The sequence below is a fragment of the Thermobia domestica genome, chromosome 12 (assembly GCF_964235325.1).
Source record: "Thermobia domestica chromosome 12, izTheDome1.hap1.1, whole genome shotgun sequence".
Lineage (NCBI taxonomy): Eukaryota > Metazoa > Arthropoda > Insecta > Zygentoma > Lepismatidae > Thermobia > Thermobia domestica.
The window spans coordinates 46009814-46032986 of record NC_137465.1 but is presented as its reverse complement, the minus strand read 5'-3'; the positions used below and the strand labels follow the sequence as shown (position 1 = coordinate 46032986).

Below are 23173 nucleotides of genomic sequence, written 5' to 3'. Positions count from 1 at the left end.
TTTTTTTTTTTTTTTTTGCGGTTTTTGAAAATAGCCGCATACCGAAAGCAGATAGGTGAATTGTGGTAAAGGTATTAGATGCAAAATCGTATTGTCTAGTTCACTACGTTTCTGTTTTTCAAATATTTTTATTAGTTTTGAAGATATTACAGGAAAACTCTAAAATTGGCGGTAGTTAAATTTCGCTGTAGTGAAGACCCTTAACGTATCGTTTTCCAAATTTATTATATGTTTTCTACCTTTCTGTATTTCAACAAAACGTAATTTGTTACCGTTACCATAACATATGAATTCTCCATAAAAATCGTTCTAGAAATGTTCGACATACGGAGCTGTGTATGATGATAGTTAGGGATAGGGCTAATGCAATTTCGAGTAGTTTCACGAGTAATTGTATGCAACTGTTTTCTTCGTCATTATTCGTAACTTCAATATTATAAACGCATAATAAAAAAAAAAATAAGACAAATAAGAAAATCATCGATATATCTCATTAAACTTAACTAAATGGTATTGATGACTATAAAGTAGTAGAGAGAGAGAGATTGGGGTTTATGGATATTCCAGGATACAACAAAGCTCGTGAAAATCATAGTAAACATTCCGAGGTCCACTTCAGAATCTGGAATTTTCTTTACCATATTACGTAAATAATATAAAAGCATTTAAGGTTGGTGTAAAGGGACAAGTTTTGTCGATAGATGCCACTACAGTCTTCTCTCTCTCATGTGTTTTTTACCTTTCACGAAAATTCACGATTTATTTTACAAATTTCAACCTAGAAACTTCAAATTTTTGGAGAAGGAACTTTGTAACATATCGAAGGCAAAAATTCGTGCCGATTTTTTATTAAGAATTTTTTTCATTGTTGAAATGGCTTGATTGTTGAAATGGATATCCAAACCTTTAACAATATAACTGTTTCAAGAATGAAGGAAATTCTAAATAAAAAATCGGCACGGATTCTTGCCTTCGATAGGTTATGAAGTTCCTTCTCTGAAAATTTGGGGTCTCTAGGTTGAAATCTGGAAGAGAAATCGTGAATTTTCGTAAAAGGTAAAAAAATACACGAGAAAGATACGAAAACTGTAGTGACATCTATCGGCGAAACTTGTCCCTTTAAACCATCCTCATTGATTTCATATACAAATGAAATGTAGTATTTATTATGAATTAGTACTTTTTTATTATTTACCGGGTTCGAGTATATATGGCTACTTTTATTGATTTTGTCATTTTGTATATTTGGAATACATTAAGAACTCGATCTAGAAATTTTTCTAACGGTTGTGAACTACCGAAATATTATGTCACGAGACGCCACTGTGTAACGTACAGAACCTTATAAGAAGGCCGGTGAACATGATTATTTGACCGTAAATGAGATGAGAGATGTTCGTTACAGAAAGATTACACACATTTAGAGTACTCACAGCCAAATCCGTATCCATGGGGGTTCTAGGGGGCAGGGTACCCCAAAATTTTTGCTGCCCCCCTAAAATTTTCACGGTAGGCTTACAAATGAACTATAATTTGGTTGGATCGCCCCCCCCCTAAGTTCAACCGGTCCCCCGTACATTTTTGGGCTGGCCACTGGTCTGCTCACAGCTGTTGTAGTAATTGTATGCAGTCTACAATAAATGCATCATTACTTGTAAATGTAGCCTAATATTGAAGTAATGTATCCAGTGTTCAAATTTATAGGGGAAATTAGGAACAAAACCCTATTGTTAGAGAAACAAAAGTATCGCGAGTGAATATGGCTATATGGGCGTATATTGCAAAAGATAATGCTTTTATGATAATAGTTCTCGCAGTGTTGAGTTGGGTTGATTTTGAGTTTAACGTCCCTTTCAGCAGCAAGGCTATATGAGATGGGACCTACTGATTAACGTGGAATTCGAACCACATGAGGTCTCGCCGGTAAACATATTTCTGTCAAGTACAAGTCATATCTCTATAAAAGTCCTGCAGTTTGCTTACTGAATGTATTACAAATACAAATAATCTCAAGAAGAACAAGGCTTGCTATTATTATTATTATTATTATTATTATTATTATTAAATACCGAAAATATAGACAAAACCAACCTCATGACGGTTAATGAATTCCTTGAGGAAAAGTTCGCTATAATTGTCTGTCGTGGAATCCTGCAAACACTAGTTTCTGATCGAAGCTTGCTTGTAACTGCGGTATCAGTTGAAGAGTTCAATTGAAGGTATATTTTCTTATTGCAAATAATAATAATAATACTATCTACATAATAAAAATAGCCCTCTATCCTGATGCACTTGGCCCCAGGTTCGATTCCCGTCTGGAAAACAAAAAAAAAAAAAAATTCACAATCATTCGCTTTCATTAATCGTCCGTTTCTTTTAGTCTAAAAGAGCATAACTGAGGGACTTTCAACTAAAAGTTTATTAGAAAGTATTTTCTGTGCTAACGTATGAGCTGAAAAAATTCCTGTCGTTTATGAAGTGGTTAGTAACTAAAATGTTGAGAGTTAAAAAAAAATGTTCGTCTCTGTAAAAGTGAGGGTTCTCCGCCATAATAATAGATATATTTGCTGGGACTAAATTTTTTTTCATATTATCTGAATCCGTCAAGGGAGGTTGGATTTTATTTGGGGTGAAAAAGAACTCTTAAAACAGAGCGAGTATAAGCTGTCTATTATTATTATTATTATTATTATTATTATTATTATTATTATTATTATTATTATTATTATTATTATTATTATTATTATTATTATTATTATTATTATTATTCAATAATAATAATAAAATCTAACATATATGTATTACATTGGCACTTAGGAAGTAAATAACATGTACTTATTTGAGGTTGATTCTTATGTAAGTGGTAAAAGTAAGCGCACGACAACGTACTTTCTATTTTCTTTATTGCGCTTATGTTCTCATGTCTTTTGAGATTTCTTATTTCTTATACCAGCCATACACTAACGTATTTTTCAGCCGTAGCCATAAAATTTCTTGCGCTAGTCTTGTTAGCAGCTGTCAATACGTTAGTGTATGGGACCTGGCGTACGTTTACGTACCGAATTTTCATACGCTGGAAAAGTCTGGGTGCTCTTAACTTCGAGCGTAAATACGGCGCGTAAAAACGGCTCAGATGAAAGGGTTTTCGAGCAGCAGGTGGTCTCTTGCCCTTTCCACGGCCTTCTCCCCGGTCTGGTCTTATTGTTTTCAGAAGAGAAAACCTGTTCTTGTGTTGTCCTCGCGAATCGTTCCTGAGGTTTGCTGGTATACTCACCAGAAATCATTCCAATCTAGTTTCAGTCTTTCTATACAATACATGATTTCGGCTAAATTAATATTTTCTATTGCACAAAACGAGACATTACTTCCTAATTAAAATTCATAATTAATTTTCAGTACATAGAGGAAAAGGTATTTAAATCCAATACTTTCTAATTAGAATTCGCAAATAATGAGAGCTCCTCTGTGGCTATATGGTCAGCATAAGCTTCTCCGGCGCAGGACATCCTGTTCGATTCTCGGCAGCTCACGCAGTTTGGATCTCACTTCTCATATAGCCTCGCTGTCTGAGAGGTCGCTAAATTCAATCCCAATCCAATCGGACATGATGTCTTTCGACTACGAATTTAACATTAAATTAATATTTGACAATTAGTCCCCCCCCCCCACACACACAGAAAAATGAAGTCACACTTTAGAGTTGCTCATATTCTGATATTAAAAAAAGAAGTATAACATGACTTTTAATAGCATGTGACCAATTCCCGACAAACTAAAAATGTCATGCTATTTAGAAAAGAGAGAGAAGGCAAGAGAAGGGAAAGAAGGTAAGGGCAACCAACAGTAGAGTACGCAGGAATTTATTTCGGGAGCGGTCCAAACTCAATTTGAGGGTATTTTATATTAAAATTCCTAAAATTGTCCCTAAAATTAGGCTAAATTTACACAAAAGTAGAAATTTGTACATATATTTAAATTTAATATACCTAATAATCCTATTTCACCATTAATGCTCACATACTAAGTCTAAATAGCACAATCATTGTACTGCTCGCTTTAGTGTGCTTGCTTTTCAGCCTAAAAGTTCTAGTTCAATCCAGGGTACCAGCTATGTTGAATATTTTTCAACATTTTATTATATCTCGTCATGATGGGGACTGTACCAACACTTATTTGAAAAGCTTAAGTAGACTCAAAACAGAACATACCTAACACCAAAATTGAAATGACACCCATTTGCAGGAAACAGGATTACACTCATAATAGTTCATGTTAACTTGTAGTATACCATTAACGCATTTCTCAATTTTTGTGGTGTGGTTACTATCAATTCTTCCCAGATAAACGTTAACTTAAGGTCTATTACCACAAAATATTAAATAACAATGAATATCTGACACTTAAATAATTTCTTTCACGAACAACTCAATCATTTTACTGAGCTCCTCTGTGGCTAAACGGTTAGCGTGCGTGTCTTTGGTGTGGGAGATCCAGGTTCACTTCCCGGTGGGAGCTCATGTGGTTCGGATTCCATGTTAATCAGTAGGTCTCGTCTCATATAGCCTCGCTGCTGAAAGGGACGTTAAATTCAAAATCAACTCAATCTTTTTATTATGTTTATAAGTAGCATGTCCATCAGTGTTAGGAGGATTTATATAATAATTGACACAACTTCTTACTTAATAGTGTTATTTTAGTGTCATTTTTACTACTAGAACTTCGAAATTAATTGATATTTAATTGTTTTCAGTTTCGTATAACATACAAGTTTGTTTACATTTTTGTTTTTACTTTCTGCTTAATTCCTTATAACTACGCTTTCTTACAGTAAAATATGTCTTATTCAATGAATACAAGAACTATGAGTATTAAAAACATACAATTCGACGGATCTTTACACTGAGAAAAATGAAAATTTAAAATAAAACAAATCTGTTTATTTTCTGAATCAGTAAATGGAAACTCTTCCGACATAGATTGCTTCAAATCATTGGTTCATAAGTTGGGAAACAAATGTAATAATAATAATAATAATAATAATAATAATAATAATAATAATAATAATAATAATAATAATAATAATAATAATAAATAAATTTAAACGAACGAATGGACTTGGTTCAAAGTGTCTTTAATGAGTTAACAATTTAAACTTCATTTGAAAAAGAAATCTGACCTAAGATTGGGTAGCTGAGTTAATTTTAATAAACAGTTGGATGTTTGTACCAACATGTAGTGAAATTTAAACAAACCAGTCGTTCAGAATAGTTTAACTTTGTTTCAAAATAACCTAATCTGAGGTGAATTGGAGATTAAAGTGTTGTGAATAGCTAATGTTTGGACCGAATTTGAATAAGTTCGAAATTAAATAAATTAAGGTCTATATTGTGGTAATGCTTCGTGATAATATGCCAAATATGATAGCTACGCCAAATTCATGAAACAGCTATAATCATTTGTAACAACTCCACATTTTATTATTTGCAGTTTCTTATGTTCCCATATAACATACACGTGCAAACCTTTTTTTTAAAGACAAATTTAATATTTAGTATACTAAATAACTATAATAATTTTAATCAAGCGTTAAAATTATCTTACTTTTCGTAATCAATTGTAGTTGCGCAAAAACACAGATCTATTCGCTTGAAATGGAAAGTACCAGTGACGGCAATTGGGTATGAACACTAAAAAGGGGGACAAAACACTACTAATAGTAAGGGGCATGTAATTAGTTTATAGTGTAAAGCCAAAAAAGTGGGGGCAGCAATTACCTTCACGCCCCTAATCGCCGATGGACAGCACATTTGTTAATAATATTCCTAATTTAAGTGAATTTTAAGACTTTGTTGAGGAATAATTTTAGTAGTATTTAATTAGATCTATAGGCTTTTATTTGAATCACTTCACTTCAGATTTACAATTAGTTTCATTATATTTTCATTAACTGTTAATCATCCAACGATGCGTTCAAACGTAGAATATTCACTAATAGTCATTACATTGGCCAACAACTTAAATTAATTTGTTTACAATTAACTAAATTATTTTAAAAACAATACCAAATTTGTTATATTTAATTTGAACATGTGGTTTGGTCCAGTCATTAGAATCAATCATTTTTTAATTTAAAAGTTGGTTTACATCGATCAAAAGTGTCTGCTTACTGTGTCAAAAGCTTTTCAGTAGACCTTACATTGAATGCTGTAAATTTCTTATATCTTATACACTAACATGAGAGACGGACATAGTACGTATTGTGAAATTATATACTCAGAAAAAATGTATGTGGCGTACTTAAAAACGTAGGTTACATGTGTAAATCATGTAGTTTTAGGACTTAACGTACAGCAAATGTATTTTATAACTGAAAAAAGCACATTTTATACATACTTTCCGCATACATGTTTCGAATAAACGTACTTTCTGTACGAACGAAAGAACTGTATATAGATGGTCAGGAACTCACATACAGATATACGCATGTAACATACAACTGGCGTATGTAACATACGTATACGTATGTGATATATGGAAGACTATTAGATGTCATACATCCTGCAACGGCATGATGTAACATCTAAGCGGGGAAAGTCTGTAGCATATGGATAACGTATGCTCCGTGCAGGTTTCTGTAGTAAACATAATGATTCCGTATAATTGTACAATATACCGCTGTCCGGATAACGGACTTTTCTCAATGTATTAATTAATAAAAATTTGCGTCCGGTGAATGAGAATATTAAAAGTTCGAAAAATTATATATATATATATATATATATATATATATATATATATATATATATATATATATATATATATATATATATTACAATAATGAGGAATATCACAATAATGAGGAATCGATAAGTGTTAGTAAACAATACAAATGTTTAGAAGGTGGATGAAAAACAGAGCAGTAGCTAGAGATTTCGGCGCCAGGGGTGAAGTAGAATTCGGCGCCCCTACACTCACCTTATCAAGCTTCCTTCCTTTATTTATTTATTTATTTATTTATTTACAAATAAGAGAAACAGCTGTTCTTGTTTATGCTACGTTGAATTTTTATCATGCTGCTTGCACAGACTATTACAACAACTGAAAGTGATCATTCTCTATTCTTTTACAAAGCTGTTTTCAAGAGGCTTATTTTGAACTTTTTGTTAAACTTACAAAACTGCCTTTGCTGTACACAAATCCACTTTGAGAAAAGTTATAAAAAATTACAACTTTTTACGTTTCATACTATATATAAGAAATGAAATTTTAATACATTAGAAACTATGTGACTTAAAAATGTTCGAAATGGGTAACAGCATCAATTTCCAGTAATAACTGTAAACTTTTGTAATTTTATTCTGTATGTGACCATATAAAGATTTTAATTTTGATTGTTTTACGGTCAAAAATATTTTGTGAAATGTAACGGAAACTCTGAAGAGACAGTATTTGCGAATTTCTTAATATTGATCGATGGAGGTAAAGAATATGTTTAATGTTCGTACTTGAAATCCAAAATGTAGTTTGGCTACTACATTCACTACGTGATCAAAAGTATCCGGACACCCAAAAAACATACGTTTTTCATATTAGGTACATTGTGCTGCCACATACTGCCAGGTACTCATTATCAGCGACCTCAGTAGTCATTAGACATCGTGAGAAAAGAGAATGGAGCGCTCCGCGGAACTCACGGACTTCGAACGTGGTCAGGTGATTGGGTGTCACTTGTGTCAGAAGTCTGTACGCGAGATTTCCACACGCCTAAACATCCCTAGGTCCACTGTGTCAGATGTGATAGTGAAGTAGAAACGTGAAGGGACACGCACAGCACAAAAGCGTACAGGCCGACCTCGTCTGTTGACTGACAGAGACCGTCGACTGTTGAAGAGAGTCGTAAAGTGTAATAGACAGACATCTATCCAGACCATCACACAGGAATTCCAAACTGCATCAGGATCCACTACAAGTACTATGACAGTTAGGCGTGAGGTGAGAAAACTTGGATTTCATGGTCGAGTGGCTGCTCATAAGCCACATATCACGCAGGTAAATACCTCGCTTGGTGTAAGGAGCGTAAACATTGGACGATTGAACAGTGGAAAAACGTTGTGTGGAGTGACGAATCACGGTACACAATGTGGCCATCCGATGGCAGGGTGCGGGTATGGCGAATGCCCAGTAAACGTCATCTGTCAGCACGTGTAGTGCCAACAGTAAAATTCGGAGGTGATGATGTTATTGTGTGGTCGTGTTTTTCTTGGAGGGGGCTTGCACCCCTTGTTGTTTTGCGTGACACTCTCACAGCGCAGACCTACATTGATGTTTTAAGCACCTTCTTGCTTCCCACTGTTGAAGAGCAATTCGGGGATGGCGATTGCATCTTTCAACACGATCGAGCACCTGTTCATACTGCATGGCCTGTGGTGGAGTGGTTACACAACCACAACATCCCTGTGATGAACTGCCCTGCACAGAGTCCTGACTTGAATCCTATAGAACACCTTTGGGAGTTTTGGAACGCCGACTTTGTGCCAGGCCTCACCAACCTACATCGATACCTCTCCTCAGTTCAGTACTCCGTGAAGAATGGGCTGCCATTCCCCAAGAAACCTTCCAGCACTGATTGAAAGTATGCCTACAAGGGTGGAAGCTGTTATCAAGGCTAAGGGTGGGTCAACACCATATTGAATTCCAGCAGTACCGATGGAGGACGCCACGAACTTCTAAGTCATTTTCAGCCGGGTGTCCGGATACTTTTGAGCACATAGTGTATGTTTAAAATTATAGTACTTACTTAATTTCTTAATGACTGAAAATTCTGAATTTAAGGTTACTTTTATTAATAAAAATATTAAAATACACGCACACACACACACACACACACACACACACACACACACACACACACATATATATATATATATATATATATATATATATATATATATATATATATATATATATATATGTATAATGTATGTGTGTGTGTCTGTGTTTTGTATGTATGTAGATAAATAAAAAAAATATCACACAACTAGATACGTACGCACAAAAAAGAATCCTGGCGATACAAGTAGTTAATGGAGAAATGATCCCAATAAATTTCTTTAAATTGGAAGCATTTCATATGTCAATGAAATAATAAAAAAAAAAAACACTGGTAGCGATCAGTCTTTGAAAAAGACGAAATTCGTGGAGTAAAGTTCTGACCCATTAAGCCCCTATTCTAAACTGTTTCAAGAACGTTATTATTCTCCTTGTCTACCTTCATTTTTAATATTCCCGCGCAAACAACAACTTGTGTGTCTCTTCACTCCTTTCATTTTTCATACCTTTATTCTCACCGTCATGATTAAAACGATTGGTTAGAAAAACGTGATTAACTAACCAAACTCATCATCATCAAAATGCCGAGTACGTACGTATTTAAGACTGTGACCGTTTCTGATTTTGAAAACGCTCTGGTTTACACTGTAAGTCATTACTTGGCAGCATGTATGTCACATCGTCATTAAAAAATCATATATAATAGCTTTTTTTTTTTAAAGTAATAAGTAAAAACTTGTTCTAACTCTTATTGAAACATTTGGATTGCGGGCGTAGCGAACAAGAAAATTTTTAACAAATCTATTTTCATTTCCAATACTTTCCTTTCTTCTTGCTCCTTCGGCACCCTCTTGCTATCAGCGCCCGGGGTAACCGCCACGCTGGTCCCCCAACTTAGTTACGACTCTAATGAGAACTATTCTAAATATAAAGCAATCTATTCTACAGTTGCTAAATGGATAAGGGATAACACAAGCACTTATATATTTAAAAATTAGTTGTATTTAAGGTAAAGTATTTTTTTATCTTAAAAAGATATTTTAACTTCCAAAAACTTCTTATTATGAGCAAATGTACTATCCAATGTAATGTAGCATGGTGCATTAATATCGTCACTGTTAGAACAAATGCTATGCTTCAAAGATTGTGAAAGAAAACAGGAGAGTGAATTAGTTGCCGCATTTCATATTAGTAAAGTACAACAATACAATTGATATTGTTTTCATTTGGTTATGTTATATCCCAGGTTAAGTGTTAATTCGTTTTCTAAATATAAAATTTTAATTATTCTAGATATTCTTTGTAACTTTTAAATAGCTTTTCAAGTCACATTTCGAAATTAAAACTTGGTTTGTTTGTACTTGGAGACGGTTGACTTTCCTTCTTTTTGTTGACCCTTTTATTAAGGACTAGATTCTACAAGAGCAGCAGATGTGCTGAGCATATATTACCCAATAGCAGTGCGCGAATTAGGTTGTGTATATTTGAAGGGGGATACAATAGTTTCTAACAGGAGATAGTTGATTGCTTTGTGAGGGACCAATGTTTCAATTTGTTGCTTTTGGAAGAGATTAAAACAAAATAGAAGGAAATTCCGCCCCGGGATTCGCACCCTGTCCTAAAGGCATGAGTGGCACAAGCTGGATGGTAGACCCTGGTTCCATGAGATATGTTACGCCACAGAGGGTAGATTTATTTATTTATTTATTTATTCGAGAAATCTAACAAATTTAGTGAGAAAATTTATTAAATTGAATTACTACTTTCGCAAAATCATGGATTTAGCTTTTGTTTTTGTTTGTTTCTGTCTTTTTTCTTTCTTTCTTTCTTTTTTTTAAATCTGTCTGATTTAACTTTGTTAAAACATTCTATGGGAATTTTCACATTCCGATACTATGAAAAGAAATAAAAAGTACTCCTACATTGAATATCACTTGCTAGTCCAAATGTTTCTATTGCTTTGTTCTTTCTTTTTATTCGTTTCCTTAATAGCATAATGTTTATAGGACCTGCATTTAAAACATAGATCTGTCCTGTTCAAACAACTTGAGCAAACTGGAAAACGACCGCGTGCTGAAATAACAGGCAAAAGGAAGAGCGAAAACTGACCGCTTCTTTTTCTTCTTCTTTTACGCGCCTATTTTTACGCTAGGTGTATGGGCCGACTTACGGACCGAAATTTACGACATCATTTTACGGACCGAAAATGCGCGCTGAAAATACGCTAGTGTATGTTGGCCTTTACACCGCCCATACACTGACGTATTTTTCCGCCGTAGCCATAAAATTTCATGCGTTAGTCTTGTTAGCAGCTGTCAATACGTTAGTGTATGGGACCTGGCGTACGTTTACGTACCGAATTTTTATACGCTTGAAAAGTCTGGCTGCTTTTAACTTCGAGCGTAAATACGGCGCGTAAAAACGGCTCAGATGAAAGGGTTTTCGAGCAGCAGGTGGTCTCTTGCCCTTTCCACGGCCTTCTCCCTGGTCTGGTCTTATTGTTTTCAGAAGAGAAAACCTGTTCTTGAGTTGTCCTCGCGAATCGTTGCTGAGGTTTTCTGGTAGACTCACCAGAAATCTTCATTCCAATCTAGTTTTAGTCTTTCTATACAATACTTTCGGCTAAATTAATATTTTCTATTGCACAAAACGAGACATTATTTCCTAATTAAAATTCATAATTAATTTTCAGTACATAGAGGAAAAGGTGTTTAAATCCAATACTTTCTAATTAGAATTCGCAAATGATGAGAGCTCCTCCGTGGCTATATGGTTAGCGTATGCTTCTTCGGCGCAGGACATCCTGTTCGATTCTCGGCAGAAGCTCACGCAGTTTGGATCTCACTTCCCATATAGCCTCGCTGTCTGAGAGGTCGCTGAATTCAAACCCAATCCAATCGAACATGATGTCTTTCGACTACGAATTTAACATTAAATTTAATTTGACAATTAGTCCCCCCCCCCACACACACAGAGATCAAGATGGTTATAAAAATGAAGTCACACCTTTAGAGTTGCTCATATTCTGATATTAGAAAAAGAAGTATAACATGACTTTTAATAGCATGTGACCAATTCCCGCCAAGCTAAAAATGTCATGCTATTTAGAAAAGAGAGAGAAAGCAAGAGAAGGGAAAGAAGGTTAGGGCAACCAACAGTAGAGTACGCAGGAATTTATTTCGGGAGCGGTCCAAACTCAATATGAGGGTATATTATATTAAAATTCCTAAAATTGTCCCTAAAATTAGGCTAAATTTACACAAAAGTCGAAATTTCGGGGGGGGGGGCGTACGGACCCTCAGGACCCACCCCCTGCGTACATCCCTGGCAACCAACCTAATATGTTATTTCCAGACATACTTTCTCGTTCGCTTGGTTCTCTCCGGTCGAATATGAATAAAAATGTCCCCAATAGCAAAGATAAATTACATTTCACTCTTATGAAGAACACTCCTTCACCAAATAATGTCCAAATTCAGCTTTCTGATATTTTGTTTTTTCCCACGCTACCCGTACAATATTTTAGAAAGAAATCACTACCAGCATAGAGGCTACAGGTACCTACTAGGTATATTTAAGAATAAAAAGTAATAATCCTGACCTTCAACAAGATATTATCTCGATATCTGCCTGATAAAACAGCAAAAAATTGAAAAAACAATGAAATCTTTGAGTTTTACGTCCCACGGTTATGCCGGTTAGGCTAAAGGAGACGGTGATAATGAGTAATGAATGAAATGGTGGAATGAAGAAAGTGGGAGGAAACGGGAGAACCCCGTGAAAACCCACGCACACGGTGTTTGTCCACCACAAAGTTCACTTGGTGGAGGCTGGGATCGAACCCGGGACCCCAAATACCAGAGGTGAACGCTCTACCACTGATCCACCGCGGCCCCAGCAAAAAATTGGGTTTGACTATCGAAATTCGGTGAAAATTTTTTGCTATTTCGACCACCTGCTGCTTGTTATTTTAAGTACCTTCTCAATTTTACAAGAACTTGTAACAAAATAGGTTCGGCAAGTCACTATTTTTTTTTCCCGTGATCTTAACATTACTCGTGAAAATGAAAATGTGAGAAACCGCAATACATGGCCTAATGTTTCTTTCTTTGTGAATTATTTCAAACCTCAGATTGTACATATATTTAAATTTAATAGACCTAATAATCCTATTTCACCATTAATGCTCACATACTAAGTCTAAATTTCACAATCATTGTACTGCTCGCTTTAGTGTGCTTGCTTTTCAGCCTAAAAGTTCTAGTTCAATCCAGGGTACCAGCTATGTTGAATATTTTTCAACATGTTATTATATCTCGTCATGATGTACCAACACTTATTTGAAAAGCTTAAGTAGACTCAAAACAGAACATACCTAACACCAAAATTGAAATGACACCCATTTGCAGGAAACAGGATTAGTTCATAATAGTTCATGTTAACTTGTATGCCATTAAAGCATTTCTCAACTTTTGTGGTGTGGTTACTATCAATTCTTCCCAGATAAACGTTAACTTAAGGTCTATTACCGCAAAATATTAAATAACAATGAATATCTGACACTTAAATAATTTCTTTCACGAACAACTCAATCATTTTACTGAGCTCTGTGGCTAAACGGTTAGCGTGAGTATATTTGGCGTGGGAGATCCGGGTTCGCTTCCCGGTGGGAGCTCATGTGGTTCGGATTCCACGTTAATCAGTAGGTCTCGTCTCATATAGCCTCGCTGCTGAAAGGGACGTTAAATTCAAAATCAACTCAATCGTTTTATTATGTTTATAAGTAGCATGTCCATCAGTGTCAGGAGAATTTATATAATAATTGACACAACTTCTTACTTAATAGTGTTATTTTAGTGGTATTTTAACTACTAGAGCTTCGAAATTAATTGATATTTAATTGTTTTCAGTTTCGTATAACATACAAGTTTGTTTACATTTTTCTTTTTACTTTCTGCTTAATTCCTTATAACTACGCTTTCTTACAGTGAAATATGCCTTATGTAATGAATATAAGAACTGTGAGTATTAAAAACGTACAATACGACGGGCTTTTTACACTGAGAGAAATGAAAATTTAAAATAAAACAAATCTGTTTATTTTCTGAACCAGTAAATGGAAACTCTTCCGACATAGATTGCTTCAAATCATTGGTTCATAAGTTGTGAAACAAATGTAATAATAATAATAATAATAATAATAATAATAATAATAATAATAATAATAATAATAATAATAATAATAATAATAATAATAATAATAAACTTAAACGAACGAATGGATTTGGTTCAAAGTGTCTTTAATGAGTTAACAGTTTAAACTTCATTTGAAAAAGAAATCTGAACTAAGATTGGGTAGCTCAGTTAATTTTAATAAACGGTTGGATGTTTGTACCAACATGTAGTGAAATTTAAACAAACCAGTCGTTCAGAATAGTTTGACTTTGTTTGAAAATAACCTAATCTGAGTTGAATTGGAGAATAGAGTGTTGTGAGTAGCTAATGTTTGGACCGAATTTGACTAAGTTCGAAATTAAATAAATTAAGGTCTATATTGTGGTAAAGCTTCGTGATAATATGCCAAATATCATAGCTACGCCAAATTCATGAAACAGTAATAATCATTTGTAACAACTCCACATTTTATTATTTGCAGTTTCTTATGTTCCCATATAACATACACGTGCAAACCTTTTTTTTTAAAGACAAATTTAATATTTAGTATACTAAATAACTATAATAATTTTAATCAAGCATTAGATAAATTTATCTTACTTTCCGTAATCAATTGTAGTTGCGCAAAAACACAGATCTATTCGCTTGCAATGGAAAGTACCAGTGACGGCAATTGGGTATGAACACTAAAAAGGGGGACAAAACACTACTAATAGTAAGGGGGCATGTAATTAGGTTATAGTGTAAAGCCAAAAAAGTGGGGGCAGCAATTACCTTCATGCCCCTAATCGCCGATGGACAGCACATTTGTTAATAATATTCCTAATTTAAGTGAATTTTAAGACTTTGTTGAGGAATAATTTTAGTAGTATTTAATTAGATCTATACGCTTTTATTTGAATCACTTCACTTGAGATTTACAATTAGTTTCATTATATTTTCATTAACTGTTAATCATCCACCTACTGCCAGGTACTCATTATTAGCGACCTCAGTAGTCATTAGAAAGACATCGTGAGAAAGGAGAATGGAGCGCTCCGCGGAACTCACGGACTTCGAACGTGGTCAGGTAATTGGGTGTCACTTGTGTCAGAAGTCTGTACGCGAGATTTCCACACTCCTAAACATCCCTAGGTCCACTGTGTCTGATGTGATAGTGAAGTAGAAACGTGAAGGGACACGTACAGCACAAAAGCGTACAGGCCGACCTCGTCTGTTGACTGACAGAGACCGTCGACTGTTGAAGAGAGTCGTAAAGTGTAATAGACCGACATCTATCCAGACCATCACACAGGAATTCCAAACTGCATCAGGATCCACTCCAAGTACTATGACAGTTAGGCGTGAGGTGAAAAAACTTGGATTTCATGGTCGAGTGGCTGCTCATAAGCCACACATCACGCAGGTAAATACCTCGTTTGGTGTAAGGAGCGTAAATATTGGACGATTGAACAGTGGAAAAACGTTGTGTGGAGTGACGAATCACGGTACACAATGTGGCCATCCGATGGCAGGATGTGAGTATGGCGAATGCCCAGTAAACGTCATCTGTCAGCACGTGTAGTGCCAACAGTAAAATTCGGAGGTGATGATGTTATTGTGTGGTCGTATTTTTCTTGGAGGGGGCTTGCACCCCTTGTTGTTTTGCGTGGCACTCTCACAGCGCAGACCTACATTGATGTTTTAAGCACCTTCTTGCTTCCCACTGTTGAAGAGCAATTCGGGGATGGCGATTGCATCTTTCAACACGATCGAGCACCTGTTCATACTGCATGGCCTGTGGTGGAGTGGTTACACGACCACAACATCCCTGTGATGGACTGGCCTGCACAGAGTCCTGACTTGAATCTTATAGAACACCTTTGGAATGTTTTGGAACGCCGACTGTGCCAGACCTCACCAACCTACATCGATACCTCTCCTCAGTATAGCACTCCCTGAAGAATGGGCTGCCATTCCCCAAGAAACCTTCCAGCACTGATTGAAAGTATGTCTGCAAGGGTGGAAGCTGTTATCAAGGCTAAGGGTGGGCCAACACCATATTGAATTCCAGCAGTACCGATGGAGGACGCCACGAACTTCTAAGTCATTTTCAGCCGGGTGTCCGGATACTTTTGATCGCATAGTGTATGTTTAAAATTATAGTACTTACTTAATTTCTTAATGACTGAAAATTCTGAATTTAGGGTTACTTTTATTAATAAAAATATTAAAATACACACACACACACACACTAATGTGTGTGTGTATTTTGTATGCATGTAGATAAATAAAAAAAATATCACACAACTAGATACGTAAGCAGAAAAAAGAATCCTGGCGATACAAGTAGTTAATGGAGAAATGATCCCAATAAATTTCTTTAAATTGGAAGCATTTCATGTCAATGAAATAAAAAAAAAAAAAAAAAAAACACTGGTAGCGATCAGTCTTTGAAAAGGACGAAATTCCTGGAGTAAAGTTCTGACCCATTAAGCCCCTGTTCTACAACTGTTTCAAATTCAAGAACGTTATTATTCTGCTTGTTTACCTTCATTTTTAATATTCCCGCGCAAACAACAACTTGTGTGTCTCTTCACTCCTTGCATTTTTGATACCTTTATTCTCACCGTCATGATTAAAACAATTGGTTAGAAAAACGTGATTAACTAAGTAAACTCATCATCATCAAAATGCCAAATACGTACGTATTTAAGATTGTGACCGTTTCTGATTTTGAAAAAGCTCTTGTTTACACTGTAAGTCATTACTTGGCAGCATGCATGTCACATCGTCATTAAGAAATCATAAATAATAGCTTTTTTTTTTTTAAGTAATAAGTAAAAACTTGTTCTAACTCTTATTGAAACATTTGGATTGCGGGCGTAGCGAGCAAGAAAATTTTTAACAAATCTATTTTCATTTCCAATACTTTCCTTTCTTCTTGCTCCTTCGGCACCCTTTTGCTATCAGCGCCCGGGGCAACCGCCCCGCTGTCCCCCCAACTTAGCTACGACTCTGATGAGAACTATTCTAAATATAAAGCAAACTATTCCACAGTTGCTAAATGGATAAGGGATAGCACAAGCACTTATATATTTAAAAATTAGTTGTATTTAAGGTAAAGTATTTTTTATCTTAAAAAGATATTTTAACTTCCAAAAACTTCTTATTATGAGAAAATGTACTATCGAATGTAATGAAGCATGGTGCATTAATATCGTCACTGTTAGAACAAATGCTATGCTACAAAGATTGTGAAAGAAAACAGGAGAGTGAATTAGTTGCCGCATTTCATATTAGTAAAGTACAACAATACAATTGATATTGTTTTCATTTGGTTATGTTATATCCCACATTAAGTGTTAATTCGTTTTCTAAATATAAAATTTTAATTATTCTAGATATTCTTTGTAACTTTTAAATAGCTTTTCAAGTCACACTTCGAAATTAAAACTTGGTTTGTTTGTACTTGGAGACGGTTGACTTTCCTTCTTTTTGTTGACCCTTTCATTAAGGACTAGATTCTACAAGAGCAGCAGATGTGCTGAACATATATTACGCAATAGCAGTGCGCGAATTAGGTTGTGTATATTTGAAGGGGGATACAATAGTTTCTAACAGGAGATAGCTGATTGCTTTGTGAGGGACCAATGTTTCAATTTGTTGCTTTTGGAAGAGATTAAAACAAAATAGAAGGAAATTCGGCCCCGGGATTCGCACCCTGTCCTAAAAAGGCATGAGTGGCACAAGCTGGATGGTAGGCCCTGGATCCATGAGATATGTTACGCCACAGAGGGTAGATTTATTTATTTATTTATTTATTTATTCGAGAAATCTAACAAATTTAGTGAGAAAATTTATTAAATTGAATTACTGCTTTCGCAAAATCATGGATTTAGCTTTTGTTTTTGTTTGTTTGTTTCTTTCTTTTTTTAAAAATCTGTCTGATTTAACTTTGTTAAAACATTCTATGGGAATTTTCACATTCCGATACTATGAAAAGAAATAAAAAGTGCTCCTACATTGAATATCACTTGCTAGTCCAAATGTTTCTATTGTTTTGTTCTTTCTTTTTATTCGTTTCCTTAATAGCATAATGTTTATAGGACCTGCATTTAAAACATAGATCTGTCCTGTTCAAACAACTTGAGCAAACTGGAAAACGACCGCGTGCTGAAATAACAGGCAAAAGGAAGAGCGAAAACTGACCGCTTCTTTTTTCTTCTTTTACGCGCCTATTTTTACGCTAGGTGTATGGGCCGACTTACGGACCGAAATTTACGACATCATTTTACGGACCGAAAATGCGCGCTGAAAATACGCTAGTGTATGTTGGCCTTTACACTTGCTAGAACACCAGATAGAAAACCGAGATTTTTTTTTTTTTTTTGGCTGGGAGCTCGTTCCTATAGGATATCTGATTAGCAGGAGCCTTCCTCCTTCCCACAGGAGGATGAGCTGAAGAAGGGAACGAGATGGAAGGCTAAAAGAAAGCGGAAGGAAACAGACGAAAGAAAAACAAAAGAAAATGGCGCATAAACTTCGGGAAGATGAACATCCCACGTCGAAATTGCGAAGGGGAAAAATGGATGAAGCTGGAGAAAGGAAGGGGGTTAGTTTATATATACGTTCAGTGGCCTTAGTAGTTGGTCTATGAGAAAACGTTTGACACACACACACACATATACACGTGCCGAAAAGAGATACAATGTTGCCAAATAAACAGAAGTTTTTGTTTCGTGTGGTATAAAAAGTAATGTTTACTATTTGTCTTTGAAATTTAATACCTGTTCCACGGGGAGAGAACTCTTTTAAATTTGTTTGGTATTGAAATTTAACACCTGTCCCATAGAGACAATTTGATCGTTAGGTAGAAGCACGCAGGCCGGTAGCCAGCCCAAAAATTTAGGGGGGGGGGGGTCGGTAGAAGTTAGGGGGGCGATCCAACCATACTATAGTTCATCACCATATTATAGTTCATTTGCAAGCCTACCGTGAAAATTTTAGAGACCGGTAAAAATTTAGGGAGGGCCGGTTCCCCTAGACCTCCCTTGGTTACGGGCCTGGAAGCACGCATGAACACTCTCGAGAAGTTTTTGCGTGTGCTTTAAAGGTGCTGTGAGTTGACTTGCAAGGAGGTAGGTTCTTGTATGTGTGAGTGGTCATATACTGTAGCTCCGCGAATTAAGGGCCTTATATGAAGGCTTCATTTATGCCCCTTGTGACATCGATTATAGTTATGGCAAAATATAAAACAGTGCATGATAAAACGTTTCCGTGTGTCAAAGAAAAGGACCAACGTTGTATTGAATCGCAGCAAAACGAGTACCCTTGCTGTTACTGGGCACTTTAATATTGGGCATCGTAAATATCGGAGGCCGGGACGTACTCCCGATGTGATGTAGAATGTGCGTTCCTTGGTGCGACGTAAGAACCGACCGCCCGAAAGAAAATAGCAAGTTCAATATAACATTCCGCCGCGACCATAAATCGCATAATTGTGCAAGATTTAAGCGTGGTTGTCACGTTACATGAATCTTGTAGTTGTCATAAAAAATCCTTGCAACCTTACTATATTTTTCCATGTAAACATAATCTTGAAAGGGACATACATTTTTTTTTTTTTTCATTTTGCAAGGAGTAAACCTTGTGCAACTTTATGGGTCGTCTTACTTGCTACCTCCTATCGCCCTCCCGCTGACATAAAGGAAAAAACCAGTTTCGCCGCTTCCGAAACAACGGATTCTTTTGGACAGAGAGAGGAAGTGCGCTAAAATACACGTTAGAGTGCAGTGCTGCATGGGTGGAGATTCCTTTCTTGCTTTCAGGAAGTCGTAACATGTAAACAGTAAATATAAAAATCGGGTTGCAAGTTTTTTTGTGACAGCTACAAGATTCATGTAAAATGGAAACGTGGTCTTACATTCTGGTATATATATATATATATTTATAAAGCGAAGGTTCGAGTTCATACGGTTCGTCTCTCGTATGCCATGGAGAGAAAGCTGTACAAACACTCTCTCACAGGGAACAAACGAGGCATAAATGTGTCTCTAGGAATCCGATTAAAAGAGGACCATCTTCTATCATCCTCGTTATTCCAGAGGCTATTCTAGTTGGGTGCGTGAATGAATGTGCGGAAAATTTTCCACTCGATTTTGAGGTTTTGGTGTTACTGTTATAAAGACAAACTTAACACTACACAGAATGAACAAAAAGGCTAAACTTAATTCAGTTTATTACCAGATGAACCTTTTGGAACTACTGTGCCTTCATGATATTCCATCTGTATATGACAGTGACATTTCACGCATTGTCCTTCACTAGGACAAGGCGTCCAGTGGTAACGGCGACATGCATGGAACGGATGGTAAGTAAAATGGGATTTCATGCAATCCCTCTTATATAAATTCTTGTGAAATCCCCTGATGGGTCCACCATGGTTTTTTTGTGGTTTCCGTAGTTGAAACGAGTGTTGGAGTGTCGATAGCCACGCACACTGTAAAATCTTTGGGAAATTTCTCAAGAGGAAAAGAACTGACTTGATCAAGCTATGCTTCAACACAGTATTTTTAAGTGGAAACTGCGATGCAGGATGATACCTAACAGACAGGGATTACATATGGATCGCAGTCACTAGTGGCCTTGCAATATTCTTAAGCTAGGTAAAGGTGCCAAATTCTTTGCGAAAAACCTGAATCGCTCTCTTGTATTGCACAACAGTGGCTAATCTCATTTGCAGTATTTATAAAACTTTTTTTTTAAAAGGCAATCAATACACTTTTTTTTTTTTTTTTTTTTTTTTTTTTTTTTTTTTTTTTTGTTCGCATGGCGCGAGTATATGAACATTATTTGACGTAATTAAAAGTGGACGTTTAGCTTGTTGGGAGGAACGGAAACATATTTTATTCGTGTCGAGTACTAAATAGACTGAAATAGTGTGACGTCACATCCTTTGCGTTGCCATGGTGATCGCCATTTTATTTTCTAAACAACAAGTAGCTTAAATATCTAAAGGACCTAATGCAAAACAAAAATAGTGACGAAATATTTCTGAATTGCGAACATTAGACTGAATGAAATATGTTTCTTTTAAATATTTCTAATCAATGAAATTTAAAAAAAAAAGAGATATAGAAAAAGAAAGAGAAAACAAATATACTTATTTTGTTCATAATCAGATATTAACTTTAAATAATTCTGGAAAATTTTTGATTCATTAATTTTAAATTTCATAACATTGCATACGTGGACAGGATTAATGTTTAACAGTTGTTAAGAATATATGCTGAACCATTCATAATTGGATGTTTTCTTATTATACTGTTTCTATTTAAAAAAAAAGAAAGAAAGAAAGAGAGAGAGAGAGAGAGAGAGAGAGAGAATATAAGATCTGACTTACGATCCACTAATGGTCCAAATTGAAAATTTCCAAAGGCTTTTTTTTCTTTTTTTTTTTTAATATTGTAAGAACTAATATTGTGCACTTCCATTATGAAGACTGGATATAAGAAAAGAAAATGTCCCAATAGAATGAACATTGTTCTAAAAGATACTTTTTCTTTTAAAAAATCGTATATTTTTACACTTTTCCTTGTGCCGACAGTTTGTCAATCTGCACGTTACGGAGTTTATATTGTGTATAGTTGCTTTTTAAGGTGAGGCGTTTATATTAATTATTTGGTTTCTACCTTATCACTTAGAGATGTGACGCTTTTAGAAATAAGTTCCTTAGATATTAGTTTTCCTTTATGAATTGCCTTGATTTTATTCCTAAATGCATTTCTATTTTCTAAATCTGTACACTTTCTCACCAGCTTTATTAGTCGTCAAAATATTTTATAATGTAAATAGATTTACAGCCGTTGTCTTTGTTTGAACTAGACTACAAAATACACCATTCGCTTCACGCGTTTGTATAGAAAAAACATGGCGATCACCATGGTAACGGAGAGGAAATGACGACATCGCTATTTCAGTCTATTAAAACTCCATGACGTTACAGCCGTTCAGACTGCTTTCAGTTGGAATAATATGTGGTCATCACTTTTCTGTCTTTCCTCAGTTGTCTCAAGATGCCGAACAAACATCGAAAATTGGTTCCTACCGGGAATTGAACACAGGATAGTTCATACCAGAGCTACTGATAGTTAGGTACACCGGAGCATAGTATCAAACACAGTAATAATAGAGCCAAATAGCTTTTGTTTCGTGTTCATAAGAAAGTTATGAAAAATTAAAGAAAAATAGCATTGAAAAACTTTTGGAATTATGGGTATGGCAACACTGTATACACACAACTAAAAACTTCTTCAGAAGCTGAAACTCGGAAGTTGTATTTACACAAGAACAATTAGGGAAGGAAGACAAATTCTGCGCTAGTCAGTGTTTGTGTGTGTTGCAAGAATTCCAAAGAAGGGTTCTTCCTTCCCTTATAGTACGGGTAGTTTGTTTTTGTCCCCCCATATATTCTCCCGGAGAAAATCGTAGTATGTTTTACTCCTACTACGTTTTACTACGGCCATGTTTCACTCGATGGTGGGTCCAAAGAAGTTTCCAGCTGAGCACTAGACAAGCTACTATTCTTCATTAGTTAATATCTGTATGCTACGTTGAAATTAAACTTTCTTTTGTCGTTTCAGAAGGAGATATTTGACAGATTATTCTGAAATTCAAACACAAAGTTTGACAAGGAAGAAAGGGACTCTGTTTGGGAACTAGACGCGTATAAAAAGGTTGATAGCAGCAACATTTTAAAATATTTGTCAATTCGAAACGAATCAATCATGAAAAAATGATTCGCAGAAATGCTTAAAAACATAGAATCGGTTAATTACACAATATTTGATAAGCATATATTGCATAAGTATTGTTAATTATTTAAGTAAAGAAAGAATATGTCTTACTGTCCTTCACGTATCTCTACAATGAACTCCCTTTTGGCTATATAGTTAACGTACGCGCATTCGGTGAGAGAGACGTAGATTAGACTACTTGGTGTAAATTCATGTGGTTAGGGTCCCACATTAAGCTGTGTCTACGTGTCGTATAAGCTTGATGCTAAACTCTAAATTAACAAACCAAACATTTAATAGCATTGATTCGTCGTATTTTATCATGGTTTATACAGGATGATAGCAGTAACATAAAGTAGTATGAAATCAATGATTATACCTCATGGTGACAG

At 35.4% G+C, this 23173-nt stretch overlaps 1 protein-coding gene across 3 annotated transcripts in view; it reads left to right on the top strand.

The window, feature by feature from the left end:
- The window catches only part of sigmar (Tumor necrosis factor alpha-induced protein 8-like protein sigmar), a 349328-nt gene that overhangs the window by 169994 nt on the left and 156161 nt on the right, over positions 1-23173 (top strand). The window lies entirely within an intron of this gene.